We start from the raw sequence: 13,795 nt of genomic DNA, 5'->3' as shown, positions 1-13,795 counted from the left end.
TGAGGTTACACTTGCTTGGCCAAAAATCTATAAAGTTTTATGAAAACAAGATTTTATGAAATCACATTTGTATGAAGGAACAAAGGTGAAGGTAACAGCAGATGTCTCTTTGGAAACAACACAAATTAGAATTGAATGGTGAAACATCCTTAAAATGCCTAAAGGGAAAAAAATAACTGTTCACCTAGAATTCTGCTATTGGGTATAATTAGCTAAAATTGTTTAATTATTGTGTTAAAAATTTTTTTTTTTTTTTTTTCATTTAAGACAGGGAATACTTTATTCAAAACCCATTAGAAATGGAGTTTGGGTCTGTAACAAAGTGTTCATATTTAAAGCATAGGTCAGTATTTGTATGAGCGTATACACTGCTACATACAAATTAACTGATTCACACTGCAGCTTTTCAATGCTTAAAACAGAATAAGCTTCCCTGTAAAAGCAGCACCTTTGTGACATTTTAAATTTAGTATTCTTCTCCTTCTTCCTCACCTTCTCCTTCAACAGAATCTACACCAACCTCCTCATAATCCTTCTCGAGGGCAGCCATGTCCTCACGGGCCTCAGAAAACTCTCCTTCCTCCATTCCCTCCCCCACGTACCAGTGGACAAAGGCACGCTTGGCATACATCAGGTCAAACTTGTGGTCCAGGCGAGCCCAGGCCTCAGCAATGGCTGTGGTGTTGCTCAGCATGCACACAGCTCGCTGGACCTTGGCCAGGTCGCCACCAGGAACCACAGTGGGAGGCTGGTAATTAATGCCGACCTTGAAGCCAGTGGGACACCAGTCCACAAACTGGATGGTACGCTTTACTTGATGGTGGCAATGGCAGCATTGACGTCTTTGGGAACCACGTCGCCCCGGTACAACAGGCAGCAGGCCATGTATTTACCGTGGCGAGGGTCGCATTTCACCATCTGGTTGGCCGGCTCAAAGCAAGCATTGGTAATCTCTGCTACAGAAAGCTGCTCATGGTAGGCTTTCTCAGCAGAGATGACAGGGGCATATGTGGCCAGAGGAAAGTGGATGCGGGGATAGGGCACCAGGTTGGTCTGGAATTCTGTCAGATCTACATTCAGGGCACCATCGAACCTGAGGGAAGCTGTGATGGAGGACACAATCTGACCTATCAACCTATTCAGATTGGTGTAGGTTGGGCGCTCAATATCAAGATTTCTGCGACAGATGTCATAGATGGCCTCACTGTCTACCATGAAGGCACAATCTGAGTGCTCCAGGGTGGTGTGGGTGGTGAGGATGGAGTTGTAGGGCTCAACCACAGCTGTGGAGACCTGAGGGGCTGGGTAAATGGAGAACTCCAGCTTGGACTTCTTGCCGTAATCAACAGAAAGGCGTTCCATCAGCAGGGAGGTGAACCCAGAACCGGTTCCCCCACCAAAGCTGTGGAAAACCAAGAAGCCCTGAAGCCCTGTGCACTGGTCGGCCAGTTTGCGAATTCTGTCCAGAACCAGGTCGATGATCTCCTTGCCGATGGTGTAATGCCCACGGGCATAGTTATTGGCAGCATCTTCCTTGCCTGTGATGAGCTGCTCAGGGTGGAAGAGCTGGCGGTAGGTGCCAGTGCGAACTTCATCAATGACTGTGGGTTCCAGGTCTACAAACACTGCCCTGGGCACATGCTTGCCAGCGCCAGTCTCACTGAAGAAGGTGTTGAAGGAGTCATCTCCTCCCCCAATGGTCTTGTCACTTGGCATCTGGCCATCGGGCTGGATGCCGTGTTCCAGGCAGTAGAGCTCCCAGCAGGCATTGCCAATCTGGACACCAGCCTGGCCGACGTGGATGGAGATGCACTCACGCATGATTGCTGCTTCACGGCTGCCGAGCAGATGGCGGAGAAGAGGAGAGGTTTTTGCTTCTTACAGCGCGACTCTTAGGCGGTCGATGTAAGAGAACCTCTATTGTGTTAAAATGTTTAATACATCTACTGGTTTTTTTGTCTGTTTGTCCTAGTTACTAATAAATGTGCTTCAAAATCTCCAACTATGATTGTGGATTTTTCTATCCTTGCTTTTAGTTCTGTCAGTATTTGCTTGATATATTTTTGAAGCCATGTGATATACTAATTTATCATTGTTATACCTTCCTCTTGAGTTGATATTACATCCTATCCCTTTTACTCTCTTCATGCCTTAAAATCTATTTGAGCCTATGTGAATATAGCCATACTAGCTTTCTTTTGGTTAGTGTTTGTACAGTATATTTCTTTTTCCAATCTTTCCTTTTCTACTTGAGTTCTATTTTCCTGTGCCAAGGTTTGGGAAATGCCCTCTTTTTTAGTTTCCTTGACTGCTCAAGCAAATACCATTTGCTGGGCCAGCTTAAGCAATGGGAATTTATTAGCACATGCTCTTGAGACTAAAACAAAGTCTAAATCAAGTTGTCATCAAAGCAATGCTTTCTTCTCAAAGACTGGTGTTCTGGGGCCGGCTGCCAGTAATCCTTGGTCTTGGACTCTGTCACATGACAGTACACATGGTGGCCTCTCTGTTCTCTTCTGAGTTCCCTTAAATTTCAGCTTCTGGCTGTTTGCTGTGGCTTTCAGATCTCTTTCTGTCTGAATTTCATTCCAGTTATAAAGGACTCCAGTAATAGGATTAAGACAGCAAGATAGTTCCACCCGTCTGCCCCAAGATGTCTAAGCCAACTCTCAAATAGAAGCAGAGTGGGCATCACCATACCCAAATCTTCAAGATTTAAGAATGAACAATGGACTAAAGTAGACTTATTATTATTCTATTATAGATTTATTATTATTCCAGCAATGGAAGAATTTTCATCATTGATATAAAGGCTGTGGCCATCAAAGGTTCTGAGGGGAGGGAGAGAGAAAAATAGATGTAACACGAGGGCATTTTTGGGACATTGGAATTGTTCTGCATGATATTGTAATGACAGATACAGGCCATTATATAATACATTTTGTCAAAACCTATAAAATCGTGTGAGGCAGAGTATAAACTATAATGTAAACTATCACCCACGGTTAGTGGCAATGCTTCAATATGTGTTCATCAATTGTAACAAATGTACCACACTAATGAAAGATGTTGTTAATGTGAGAAATTATGAGAAGGGGAGGAGGTGGAGCACAAGGGAATCCCCTAGATTTTTTATGTAACATTTATGTAATCTAAAGCTTCTTTAAAAATAAAAATAAAAAAATTAAGAATCTCCTACTTATAATGGGTTCACTTCCACTGGAATTAAGTTTAAGAACATATTTTTCTGGGCTACATATACCTCCAAACCACCAACACCACAGAAAGAAAGCAGGAATGAATGTGCTTTCCTTTTATCAAGAATTATAGCCTTATGCTGTGTGCCACTCAGTTCCTGCAAAGAGTCATTTTGTATATCTTGCCCAGCTTCATTATATTTTTTGATGGAAAGGTAAGCCCGAAAATAGCTACTCTATCATGACCATAACTGAAATTCTCCCATTTACTATCTAGCTTCCAACATTTTTTGCTGTTGTTGTCTCTCCTATTCTCTTCATCCTGTGGATTTATGGTTTTTTCAGTCCTTTTGCCATCATTTTTCAGAAGGAGAAGAGATAAACACGCATGTTCAATCTGCCATGTTTAGTAAAAAATTCATCTATGTTCTGCTGAAATTTTGCCTGAAATTGCCTCTTAGCACACTTGCCTGACTTCTCCTTCCCTGTCCATCGTTTCTCACTTCATTAACACCTTTCCTGGGAGCAGTTCCTTGATAAATCCCTAGTGAAACAGGCTAGTAAGACAGGGAGTTAATAGATGGCTCTTGATCCTGGCAAGAAGTCCACGTGGACATCAACAACCCTGAGATGGCTGCTGGAAGACCCTCCCCAAGATTCTGCCATCCTGAACAAGACTTCCTGTGGAAGCCAGGAGAAGCCCTGGATATTCCCCCAAGGACTTTATCATTGGGCCCTCCTGGGAGATTGATGGTGGAAATATGCAATCAAAACAGGAAACAGCTAGAACTCCTCCCATGCCATTAGCAAAGGGGTGGGATAATTAACGGTACAAGGCCTAAATGAGCTCTCTTGCCTCTGGACCCTGGACTCCAGCTGCATTCTCCCCTCTGCTTGGATCACCATGCAAGTAAAACCTGGGAATTTATAACCTATAATGGGAAATCGTAGCCTGTAAATCAGCCCTCTTTATCATTTTTCAGCCCCTTCCTCTCAGCCTAGGACTCCTGATCTGCTATTTTCTCCCATTTCTCTTCCTTCCCTACTAAATAAATGACTGGCCTAACTCACCTGGCATATTCTTGAAATTCATTTCTGCAGCATAGCCAAGAACCTAAACGAAATCCTGTAACACTTAGGACATGAATTTTCATTTCAGGTTGTACTTCTAGGGAACCAGATCTAAAGTAGTTCATCATACTATAATATTTACATCTCTAGTTAAAATGTTTCTACATCCTAGAACCATACTTTCCACATAGATTTAAACTTGACTGTTTATTTAAATGCATTCTATGTTTGCCACCAGTCTTTACCATAGGTTTCATTTCTCAAATTGATTAGAATTTATTATCAGGAAGGTTTTGTAAGATGGTCTTATGTGCCCTATATTTCCCAAATTACTTCTTGCTCCATCTTGGCTTTTATCTTTGTACTTGAACAACAGCCTGCTTGAATGTAAAGCACTTTGGGCACAGGTTCTTTGTCTCTGCATTTTGAAATAGTGTTACATGTCTTTTGATGCTGAATTCTACTGTGGAGAAACCAAAGGACAGCTCCATTTTCTTCCACTTATAAATAACTTTATTTTATTTTTCCAGGAGATCTGAAGAAATTTTATCTTTAAAATTCAATAAAGACCACAAAGTATTTTGTTGTCCATATGGTTTTTCAGCATTTTATTGGAATACACTGTGTCCTTTTAATCTGTGACATAAATTCTTCTTATACTTGGAAAAGTTATCTTCTATTATGACTTAGAATTCATGTTAGGTTCCATTTGTTAATGTTTCTTATTCAGGGACCCCAATTATCTTTATGTTCTGTGGTCTTTACCTTTCCTCAATATTTATTATGTTCTCTCTAATTGTTTTTACCTCTTTTCTTTTTCTCTCTGTTTATCGTCATTTCACAACTTTCCTCTATACCTGCAGTTCAATACAATAGCCACTAACCATATATGGCTATTTAAATTTAAAATAATTAAAATTAAATAAAATTTAGAACTCAGTTCCTCAGTTATACTAACCACACTGCAAGTGTTCGTCAGGCATATGCAGCTACTGTATTGAACAGGACAGTTACAGAACATTTTGATCATTTGCAAAAAGTTCTACTGGACAGAGCTAGTCTATACAATAATTGAGTCCCTGCTGTTTATCTTATTTTTACCTTTTCTCATTGATTGTTTGATTTTCTAATGGGAATTTGTTAGCCCTTAACTTTTTTTTATCACCTTTATTTCTAATTAGTAGCTTTATCTTATCTTTGAAGTATTATTTAATCAAATTTGTATCCTTTAGAAATGCTTTCATTGTTTCAAAGCGGAGAATTTTTCCTTTCGGAAGGGTTTGTTTTTATTATAACATTTTTCTTCTATCATTTGCTTACTATAGTTTTTCATATTTCTTTTCTTTTGTGATGAAATATATTTTTCTTCTTATTTCCACCTCTTTTAATATTTTCTTTTAGTTTTTTTTTATTTTACTGATACTTAACATGGGAAGATTTGTCCAAACCTATTTATGGTGACTATAATGTGGGTGAATTATCCCTTACTGCATTTTCACTTTTTTTTCCTTCCCTTTTGAACTACACTGCAGGAGTCAGCTAGAATGGACAATCAGCCAAATTGGCCCACCTCCTCTTTTTTGTATATAAAATCTTACTGATACACAGTCACACTAATATTGTCTATGATTGCTTTTGTACTATCAGAGCAGAAGTGAGTTGCTGTGACAGAGATCGATTGCATGGCTTGTAAAGTCTAAGTATTTACAGAATATTTTGCCCTTTACAAAAAAAGTTTGCCAACCTCTGAGGTACAGTGAAGGGAAAATTTTCTGTAGCTTGAGGCATGGGCTGGCGTGAAAATAGGTTTGGAGGAAATTCTTTCCAGCTAGGACTGAGTATATTCTCCATTAGCCAAACTAGATTCTGTACTCTCCTTCACAGTTTTATTAATATCTCAGGCCTGGGTTTACTTCATAATGGCATGGGTATCCTCTTTAGGTCCAAAGATAATACTTGGACTTCATATCATTCTTGGCACCTACTTCCCTTTGGGCCTCTGGAACTTTTGTGCTTTTCAGGAGAAGCATACCTACTTGTCCTCTTACTGTGCATTCAGGCATCAGTCATTTCTACTCCCAAAGAACTGAAAGGCATGTGAAAGGTAGGTTTGGTTCCTTTATTAATTAAGCACCTTTAATATATATTTGCCCTTCAAAGGGCTAGGGTCAGCCTCTCCCCCACCTCTACCTGCTTCAGAAGGTTGCATCCTCTTTATTCCTAACGGGATGGGTCTTCTGCTTCACTAAATCCACTTTAGTGATATTTTTCTGGTATCCCCTCCCCTTAATGCTTTTGGAAATTCAGTGTTAGGGGCTTTCTAGCACTTGCACCATACTCCTGAAAAGCTTCATTTTTCATTGACCAACACTGCTTTTGTGGTGTTTATTTTTCCATGTTTCATTAGCCTATTTCTTGTTAATCTTTTACAATTTGAAAGAATGAAATTTTGAGATCTAGCTTTCCTCTGCCACCTTAAATTGGAAGATTGTATTTTGGTTATGGAATATAGTAGTGAAGACCATACTTACAAAACACTGCTTTTTTTGGATTTGGACAGATTTATTCTAGTCAAACTATAGTGTCAAATTTGCTTTTTTAATACAATTTTGTTGAAGTATATCAATCATGTATTCACATATATAAACAATAAGTGGGGAAGCAGACGTGGCTCAACTGATAGAGCAACCACCTACCATATGGAGAGTCCAGGGTTCGATACACAGGGCCTCCTGACCCTTGTGGTGAGCTGGCCCATGCACAGTGCTGCCGCATACAAGGAGTGCCGTGCCATGCAGGGACGCCCTCACATAGGGGAGCCCCACGTGCAATGAGTGTGCCCCACAAGGAGAGCCGCCCTGTGTGAAAAAAAGTGCAGCCTGCCCAGGAGTGCGCCACACACATGGAGAGATGATGCAGTAAGATGATGCAACAAAAAGGAGACGCAGTTTCCCAGTGCCGACTGATAATGTAAGCGGATGCAGAAGAACACACAGCAAATGGACACAGAGAACAGACAATGGGGGAGAAAGGGGGAGAAATAAAATGTTAAAAAAAAAAACAATAACTGCATAGTAAGAGTTGTGAACTTATAAAATATACCTGCATATCATCATGCAGGTTCCCATACGTCACCCCACCACCACCTTGCATTGTTTTAAAACATTTGTTACAAACTATGAAAGAGCATTATCAAACTATTACTACTAACTATAACCAATATCTTACATTTGGCATATTTTTCCACTAACCTAACCTATTATTAACACCCTGTATTAGCATTATATATTTGCTATAGTTCAGGAGAAAATGTTTTCATATTTGTTCTGTTAGCCACAGTCCATTTTCCATCAATGGATTCCCTGTTATGCAGTCCCATGCTTTGTACAATCCATTCAAAGTGTACACTCAGTAGCTCTCATTTTCATCAGAGTTGTGCTGCCATCACCTTGTTCAGTTTTAGAATGTTTTCATTACTCCAAAAGGAAAAATCTCATACCCCTTTATACCCCTTTATTGTTGTCCATTAGAATTGATATGTCTTCTTTGCCATTGCTGCAAAAATACTACAATATTACAGTTAACTATTGTCCATAAATTACCTTAGTTTTAATTTTCCTGTGTACCACCATATTCTTAACACTCTGTAAAAGAAGAACATTTTTATATTTATACTATTAACCACAGTCTTCATCCACCCCTGAAATCACTATGTTAATCATTCCCTAGATTATTCTCTAGTTTCCTTTCAATTGACAGAGTACCCCTTTCAGCCACAATCACCTTTATAAATCAGCAGTGTTAGTTGTAGTCACTATAATGTGTTACCATCAACTCTATATATTTCCACATGTTTACAATAAGCCTTACTAAAAATTCTACAAATATTAAACATTAGCTCCCATTGTAGCGAGCTTCTTTCCACTAAGGCAAAAGATTTGCAATTGAAATATTACGCCACCAGGGGGAGTGTCTCTTTTGACTAATTTCTGCAGATTAACAAGTATATAGAGTTTTCGCTGGGTTTTCCACTTTTAGTTAAAAGGACCAATGAATAAAATTACATAGGAAGGATGCAATATTTTGTAAATAAACCTAGGCAATCGCAAAACTGAATCAAAAGTTTTTTGTACTCCTACAAGATTCAAGGCACTCTACTTGGTTATTAATTAGTAATATATTGTACTCTACGTATTCACTAGTCATCTGTATAGAAAGGCCTTAAAGTTCTGGGTGATATGTTAAAAGAAATTATTCATGATGGGTTTGTGTTGAACCAGTCTTTCCAAAAATAACTATTACATCAACAATTTTTTAAAATGAGAAATCCAAAGACCACCAAAAATATGTTAAATACACTAGTCAAATGTCTATAGCTCTCACATCACACTGACAAACTTTCTCTGACAGATAGCTTCAATTTTGACTAATTCTACTACCCTTTAAAGCAAAGGGGTACATGTGGACTGAGATTTGAAAATTCATTCATATATATATTTGAACACAGCATATAATTCAATCAAGTCACTTGAGTTAAGTAGAACTTTGTGAAAAGTTTTTGATAATGGGGCAAATATGTATGACCATATAAGTAGGACTAGATGCTATTTAATAGCTGAAAATATCTGCAGAAAATATTTCAACACAAATAGAAAAAAAGTGATTAAAATTTGTTTGGTAAGATGGTATAAAGTAGTTAGATTATGAAAATGGGTGTATATATTGGATTTTTTAATCAACTAATTTTTAAAGATTATATTTTAGGTCCAGTCTGAATTGTAACAGTAAAAGACAGAATTAATGCAGCAAGTATTTAATTGTACTGTTTTAATTGGGAGGAAAAAAACAACCAACAACAATCTGTAACTAACTTGTGAAACAACTGATGGAAAATCTAACCATGAACTCTGCTTTTGCCAGGGACATATGGGGCATTTTTTTCCCTCAGAAAAGGCAATGGATACTTTTGGCAATTTATGGCTATGAGCAAAATTATCTTTCTGATATTTTAATGGACACTTCTGTGAAGGTCTGAGATTCTTATATATTTTTAGTCTCGTAAAAATTTCATTTATTTCAATCTTTAAAATAAAATGGAAGAGTTTTTGCCTCAACCTACTTTTTTTTACGAAATAGAATTCTTCATGATAAAAACAACTGTGAAAATGATGACTCCAATTATGTTTTTCCCATAAATTAAAGCTTTAGTAAAACACAAATACTATTTTGAAAGTTATTTTGTTGATCTTAAAAATTTATTATATTCTATGCTAATCCTTCTCTGATTTAATTAATGAATTTATAATAAATATAAAATAGAAGCCTTTGGAATAAGGTAGAATTCATCTGGTATCAGTCCTTCTTGCATACCCACAAATTACAGGCAAGGATATGTTTTTAAAAAGAACTCTTTCTTATCTATTATATAATAAATCAATAATACAAATGAAAACTTCATGGAAGGGGTGCAAGTGACCATTAAAAACATGAAAAATTTTACCTCAGTAATAAATAGAAAATGCAAATGAAAACAAGGTAATATTACCAAGACAGTAGTGAACTTTTAAAAGAATCTGTGTGAAATTTTTGAGTATGTGGGGAAAATTACATTTCCATACATTGGTGGTAGAAGTATAAATAGATGTGTTAGTCAGCCAAAGGGGTGCTGATGCAAAATACCAGAATCTGTTGGCTTTTATAAAACGGTCTTCATTTGGGGTAGAAGTTTACAGTCACCAGGCCATAAAGTGTAAGTTACTTCCCTCACCAAAGTCTGTTGGAGCAAACTGGAGGCTTGCCTCTGTGAAGTTTGAGCTTTCCTCTTCCTGCTAAGGTTCTGTGTGGTCCCAGCTCCTTCCTTTCTCAGCTGTAGGCTGGGATAAGTAGTGTCTCTCTCCAGGGGCTTGTTCTTTTCCAGGCTTAGCTGCTCTGTCCTCTCCACAATGTCTGTTGTAGACTATCAGGCTCTCTCTCTTCCTGGGACCTCTGCCATGTCTATGGAGCTATCTCTATTCCTCTGTGTTCTTCTCCTGTGTGTTTACTTTCCATGGTTTCATCATCTAGAACTCCTAACTCCTCTGCCTCTCCTTTTCTCTGTGAGTGGTGGGCAGGGACTCAAAGTCCTACTGACATGGCCCCCTCAAAGCCTTAATCATTATTTAATCAAGTAAAGGTGAAACCTCTGCATTGAATACAATCTAATACAACCAGAGGAACAGACTAGTTACAAACATAATCCAATATCTATTTTTGGAATTCATAAATAATATTAAATTGCTACAGTAGGTAAAACATTTCAGAGGGCAATTTGGCAGGAGCTATCCAATTTTTAAATCTGAAATCTCAACTCAGCAATCTCACTTTTAGCTGTCTGTTGAAGTAAAATATTTCTATCTGTGGCTAAAGAGGTATATCACAGTATGCTCATTGCAGCTGTATTTGTAAAAGAGCAGAATGTAAAAAAGCAGAAATGACTGAATCTGTTATGGTACAAACTTTAGAAAACTCAATTCAAAGTGGCTCAAGCAAAATAAGGATTTTACTGGCTCACATATTTGAAAAGTTTGCAGCTAAGGCTTGGGTTGAATTCGGTTTCAGTTTGCTAAAAACTGTCGCAAGCAATATACCAGAAAAGGGTTGGCTTTTACAGTGGGGTTTTATTAGGTTGCAAGCTTACAGTTCTGAGGCCATGAAAGTGTGCAAATCAAGGGATCATGAGGTAACCCTCTCTCCCCAAAATTTGGCACATGGTAGCATCTGCTGGTGACCCTGAACTCCTCTCTCCCAGGTTCTGTTGATTTTAGCTCCTTGCTCTCGTGGCTTTCTCTCTCTGTTCCTTTGGCTTTTTCCCTGTGCTTCTATGGGTTTTTCTCTGTGTCTTTCTCCATATCCATCCCATTTATAAAGGACTTCAGTAAAAGGATCAAGACCCACCCTGGGTCATGTTCTACTGAAGGAATCTAATCAAAAGGTCCCACCTACAATAAATTTACACCCATTGGGATGGATTAGCTCCAAGGACTTGATTTTCTGGGATCTTTGAAAGCCCCAAACTACCACAGCTTCCTTCTCATGTCTGCCTGTCTCTGCTTAGGAAACGGTCCCCAGCAAATACAGAATCACATCTTCATAAGTATGTGAGTGTTTCTCTGTGTATGGCTTTCCACTGAAGGGTTAATAAAATCCAAAATGGATTTCAGACCCCCAAGGATCTGCATGCTCTGGTTCCTTCCAATCTTTCCAAATCTCCCCCTGCTGTCTCCCTTTTTCTTAGATTCCAGCCACACCAGCCTCTCTTCTATATTTCTGCTGTGCTGATCTCTTACCTCTGCCTGGAAGGCTCTTTCCTCAGCAGTACACAAGGCAAGGTCCCCTCATCCTTCATGAGTCGGCTCAGGTTAGGGGGTCATTCCCTCCAGACCCTAAGGAAATGCACCCTGCTCCACCCCAACTCATTTCCTTCCAAGTATTCACCACAAACTGCACTTTTTGTTTTCTCATTTATAGTCTGCCTTCCAAACTAGAATATAAGCACCATGAATCAAGGAAGTTATTTTTATAGTTTATTGATTGGCTTAGTTTACCAGGACCATTATAATAAATATATCACAAAGCTTGGCTTAAACAGGAATTTATTATCTCATGGTTCTGGAGGCCAAAAGTGTCAGCATGGCCGTGCTTGCTCTGAAGTCTGTAGCATTCTGCTGGTGGTGTGCAGACAATCCATAACTCAATCTTTACCTCCATCACAGGACTGCCTCTCTCCCCATCAGTCTCCTCTTAGTGAATCCAAATTTCTTCTACTTAATTCAATTTGAATTCAGTTTGGCTTCATCTTAATTACAACATCTTCAAAAATCCCATTTAAAAATTGTGGATGTAATTAATAGCACTGAGTTATATATTTGAATGTGGTTAAAAGGAGAAATCATAGGTTGCATATATGTTATTAGGATCAAATTTTTAAAAATCAAATGGAACTGCACAACACAGTGAACCCTAAGTTAAACCATGAACTATAGTAAATAGTGCAATTAGAAAAAAATGGCTTCACCAATTGAAATAAAGTATACCAATACAAGGTATGAATAATAGGGTGGCGTTTTAGTTTTCTTGGCTGCTCAAGCAAATACCACGCAAAGCATCCGCTTAAACAATGGGAATTTATTAGTTTAAGGTTTTGAGACTAAGAGAAAGTCTAAATCAAGGCATTATCAAGCGATTCTTTTTCCCTGAAGACTGTGGCATTCTGGGGTTGGCCCCTACTGAGTCTTGGTCCTTAGTTTGTCACATGGCAATGCACATGGTGTCATCTCCTTGTGTCTCCCTTTTCTTCTGGGTTCTGTTGATGTTCAGCTTCTGGCTGCTTCCTCTTTAACTTTCTGAGTTTCACTCTGCTTAGTAAGAACTGCAGTAATAGGATTAAGACCCGTCCTGATGAGGTGGGCCACACCTTAACTGAAATAACCATATAAAAAGGTCCTACTTACAATGGGTTCACATCCCCAGGAATGGATTAGGTTTAAGAACAAATTTTTCTGGGGTTCATACATCTCCACACTATCACTACAGGTGGTATATGGAAACCCTGTATTTTATGCATGTTTATCCTGTAAGCCCACAATTTCTCCAAATAAAAAAAAAATTTTAAAAATAGGTTCAAATCCACAGGACTGGTAGTTTTTGTAGGGGACATGATTCAATCTATAACACTGAGTGTCTTAAGTGCTTAAATAACAGTAAGCAACCAGTATTTATAGAATAAACAAATTGCTTTTTTAAAAAAATCAAGCAACAGAAATTTGCAAAGAAAAAAGTAAAAACATTTTTAAAATCATGCTCAATTTCACTTCACAGATACTGTAACAATTATTATTTGGTAAGTGTCATTACATTCCTTTTCTCTGGGCATTATAACTAGATAGATATAGTTTTGAAAAATGCAATTTTGCTATATACTAATTTTATTTTTTAGAATTTAATTTTACTTGAATCAAACAAAATAGCTGAAGTGAAACTGAAGTGTAATAATCATCATATTATTATTTCTTCACAAGAGATAGTTGCTCCTTAAAGAAGATCCTTCTTGTATTAGGATTCTCCAGAGACAAGAACAAACAGGGTATGTGTGTGTGTGTATGTGTTTGCAATGTGTGTGTATAGATTTATTATCACTGTTTGGCTCACACAATTATGGAGGCTGGCAAGTCCAAATTCTGTAAGGCAGGCCAGAAGCTGTAAATTCTGGTGTTTTGTGTCCAAATTTTTTTAAGGGAAACTGGAGGCTGGAAACTAAGGGAAGAGTGGAGATTGTAGTACTAAGGCAGAATTCCTTACTCTTCCAGAAACTTTAAGCTTTTTTGCATATAAGCCCTCCAACTGTTTGGATGAGGCCTACCCTCATTATTTAAGGTAACGTCCTTTACTTAAAGTCAATGGATTGTAGATGCCAAAGCCATTCAGAAAACAACTCCACAGCAACATCTAGGCCAGTGTTTGACCAAACAACTGGAAACCATAACCTAGCC

At 38.2% G+C, this 13,795-nt stretch overlaps 1 pseudogene; it reads right to left on the bottom strand.

The window, feature by feature from the left end:
- Positions 1–261: 261 nt before the first annotated feature.
- LOC101411439 (tubulin alpha-1A chain-like) lies at positions 262–1,912 on the bottom strand (annotated as a pseudogene).
- Between the last annotated feature and the right edge of the window lie 11,883 nt (positions 1,913–13,795).

The sequence above is a fragment of the Dasypus novemcinctus genome, chromosome 2 (genome assembly GCF_030445035.2).
Source record: "Dasypus novemcinctus isolate mDasNov1 chromosome 2, mDasNov1.1.hap2, whole genome shotgun sequence".
NCBI lineage: Eukaryota > Metazoa > Chordata > Mammalia > Cingulata > Dasypodidae > Dasypus > Dasypus novemcinctus.
This window is presented reverse-complemented; position numbering and strand designations above follow the sequence as displayed.